General features: G+C 35.6%; 1 pseudogene; it reads left to right on the top strand.

Annotated features, from left to right (window-relative positions):
* On the top strand, positions 2-1,626 carry LOC104705840 (annotated as a pseudogene).

The raw sequence follows: 3,842 nt of genomic DNA, 5'->3' as shown, positions 1-3,842 counted from the left end.
TATCCCCACTCAGATTTCATCACGTGATAGTAAGGTCTCATTATCGAGCACGGTGAAGGGTCTGAGAGAACGTCCTCCATCGTCTTATTCTCTCAAGTTTGAGTCTTTCAACACACTCATGAAGTCTATTTACACCGACAGTTATCAATCTCGTCCTTTTAGGGTCGGTAGATACAATTGGTACGCACCATTTGTTTTTTTTACTTTTTTTGGTTACCTATATTTTTGTTTTTTTGGGCAAACTTTTTTTTTTTTGGTTACCTATATGTACCAATTTTTTAACCTTTTTTCTTAAAGTTTCATTTTCTGTATAGATCCAGGATTTAAAATTAATAAAAAAAATTGTGACTAGTCCACAAAACGTAGGACCTTGGTGTTACCATCTTTGTTCATGCCACTCTATTATGTATATTGTTTGTTACTGAATCATTCTGATCGATCGATAATCTAAAAACCAAACTGAAACAGGACGCTTGTCGTGTACCCAAAGGGGAATAAGAATGATAACGGTACAGGTTACATTTCGCTATACGTCGTCTTAGACAACTCAACTCTCACTTCTCCACGTGAAGAGGTTCATGCAGATCTCAGATTTTACATCTTCAACAAGAAACAGAAGAAGTACTTTACGATCCAAGGTTAATATAAGTAACTTCACTAGATAATTTAATTAAATATGTCAATTTTCTCTCTAGTTCTTGTAAGATATATCTATATTATCTATTTATATGTCTATAAATGTGGTGTGTTACGGTACGTACGTGTAGATACTGATGTATGGCGATTCAGCGCAATCAAAACCATGTGGGGATTTTCTAAGGTTCTTCCTCTGACTACGTTTAACAACCTGAAAAATTGATACCTTTATGATGTCGACCATTGCGAGTTTGGCGTTGACGTCATCATTCCACCATTCTATGAAAAGTCGGAACTTTTTTCTATCACCGAGAGTTTTCCAAACCCGAGGTTTACCTGGTTTATTAAGGGACTCTCCACACTGCCTAACGATCACCTATCAGAGGAGTTCACTATTGGAGGAAAGAGCTGGTGAGTTTCACAAATCACAAGGTTAGGTGTAGTAAAACCAAGTGTCAGTAGTGCAAGTTTGTTGGGTAGTAATTTATTAACAATTTTTTTTCAAATGCTGATTAGGAATTTACGAATCTTTAAAAATGGTTTTGGCGCTTTCGAAGGCAAAAATTTGTCGCTTTACCTTAACCTTGGCCCCCAAGAAGTACTTAACGCAAAGCCTTATGACAAGGTTTACGTACGAGCCAAGCTTCGTGTTCCTAACCAATTCGGAGCCCAATCCAATACCGTTTTGGAAAGGCCAAGTAAGTGATATTCATGGTTTTGTAATGAGTGACGTGACTCATATTTGTATATAATTTTATATAATCTCATATTATGTTTCTGTTATTTAATTGTGAAACATTCATATGGCTAATATTCATATTTATGGCAGTTGATAACTGGTTCAGTCCACAGACAATCGGGTGGGGATATGCTGACTTCATGCCTCTTTCGGATCTAAGAGATTCATCAAAGGGTTTTCTTGTGAGAGATATGTTGGTTGTTCAAGTCGCAATGGAGGCAATTTCTTCAACCAAGTACCTTCCCAGTTAGATTGTAAAGAAGCATAAATCATGGCAGCTATAATGAGGGATATGTTTATGTGTTATCTCATCTTTATTGCTTTATTTAAGCCTAACTTATCTTATGCTATAAAAAATAATTACTTAATGATATGAATAATAATAAAATACCAAAGACCATTCTTTCTGGGTTAATATATAATCACAAGATGTCAAGATGTCCATAGTTTACTTCTTTTTTTTGACATATTACTACTTTAGCACTTCTAGGATCACATTTTAGCCTCACATATGAAGAATGATTGAAAGATATGTGTTATATTCATTTCATACGTTTCATTACAAATAATAAAGTAAAAAATAAGAAAAATGCATCCTACAGTTTCGAAGTATATATTTACACAATGTAATAAAATAAGATATTATTGACCGAACATCAAGTTGGATTATAAAGAAGAACAAAATTCATTAAAGCAAAACACCACTGGGTCTTTGTTCCTGGTAACCAACAAAAGTTTGGTAACTGGCTGAAGCTAGACAAGCCAACATATGACAGTAATCAATCACAAAGATCATTTTGCTTTTAGCAAGACAATATACCACTACAATTCGCTCTATTGGGTAGATCACGGGACAAAGGCAATATAGCAGACAGACGAGCTCAAATTACGCTTATGCTGCTCAGTCATAAAGACTAGTTTGACCTAGGGTAAGACGGGTAGTTTCGGAGTATGTAGTGGCCTAGATCTTATGCTCAAGGACATGTTTCAGACCTTTTGGCTTTCAATTGATATCGTCCGAGTTTGCGGGTTCATATGTAAATTCCTTGATTTCTTGGATATTATTAACTGATGTGTCAGTTTCTCTTAACAGTTTTGCGTCTCTCACCTCTTTCACACATGCAATAGCATTTCTTGATTTGAAGAATGCTTCCAAATCTCCTACGAGCTTGTTCATTTATGAATACTTGTCCTCAAGTGTTACTTTGGCGTCAATAAGCTTCATCATCTGGACACGTTCCTCATGCCAAACCGTAATCATCAGCAGCATTTTTCTTTAATCATCTACTTCCTCTCTGAGATTCATGGATTTACTCTTCAATGCTTCAATCTCAGCTTTATCTTCTTCTATTTGCTTTGCAAGTTCTTCACAAACTTCATCAATTAACTTTCTTGCTTTCCTTTCTTGTTGGTAATCATATATATGCATGTAACGCTTTACGGCTAACTTTGAATCTACAAGCTCACTGACTAGTTTCAGATTGATGATTTCTAATCTATGACTATTTTTCTTTTCCCGGGCCATCTCAGCTGTCTTCAATGATTGCTCGGACCTTCTCATGCTCGCTGCTGCGCCAAGCTGCCCTCTCCTCGCTAACTTTCCTGAGGAGCTGCTGAAGCTTCTTTTTCTGAGAACGCTTCTCACTCTCAGGATTCTCAATGCAAGCACGAGCTTCCTCGAGTTTCAACTCAAAAGAAGAAGCCAATGAAACAGCATTCACTTTTTGATTAATCTGCTTTGCATTGCTATAGATTTGGTGTACACCATCCTTGTATCCAAGCTTATGGGATCCCATTTTGTTGGACCCTATTTTCTTCCCAAAAAAGACAAAAAATGACTAGATTCTGTGCATTTGCACCCCCGACACATGTCTAGAGCCGGGGCTGCATGGATTAGGTGTGTTATAAAAATATATTTAGAAGTATATGAACTTTGAGTTAGAGCTTTCTATAAATTCTTCTATAAACAAAACAGAAACTCTATTAAAAATTCACCTTTGAAGTTACTTAGCTAGCTCTCCGTGAGCTCGTTTGCATTCAGTAAAATTGATGATGACTAATAATTAGTTATCTATCATATATATGCTAGCTTGGCTATTATATTGCTCATTACATACAGTATATAGACTACGTACATGTCATAGAGCTTTTATGATAGAAGTTTATAACTTATCGATCCCCTCGATTCCTTATAAATTTGGCGACAAAAATGAGAGAGCTACAAGTCTCGTGTACACGTCGTACATATAGTTGTATACGTAATATTAATATATTTACGTCTCTAGTTTAGTTGCAGCAGGAAGTACTGTTCTTATCTTATTTTAATGTTAAATTCTAAACGCAACTAAAGAAATAAGTCTTCGGATGGTACTTAGTCACATAATCAATAGAAATCATTTTAAAACAAAGAATCTCACTTTAATATGTTTGTTCGAATATAATGATTGTACAACAGTACACAGTATAT

Source organism: Camelina sativa, chromosome 1 (assembly GCF_000633955.1).
Source record: "Camelina sativa cultivar DH55 chromosome 1, Cs, whole genome shotgun sequence".
Lineage (NCBI taxonomy): Eukaryota > Viridiplantae > Streptophyta > Magnoliopsida > Brassicales > Brassicaceae > Camelina > Camelina sativa.
Note: the sequence above shows the minus strand (reverse complement) of the source record. Positions and strands in the feature narration are given on the sequence as shown.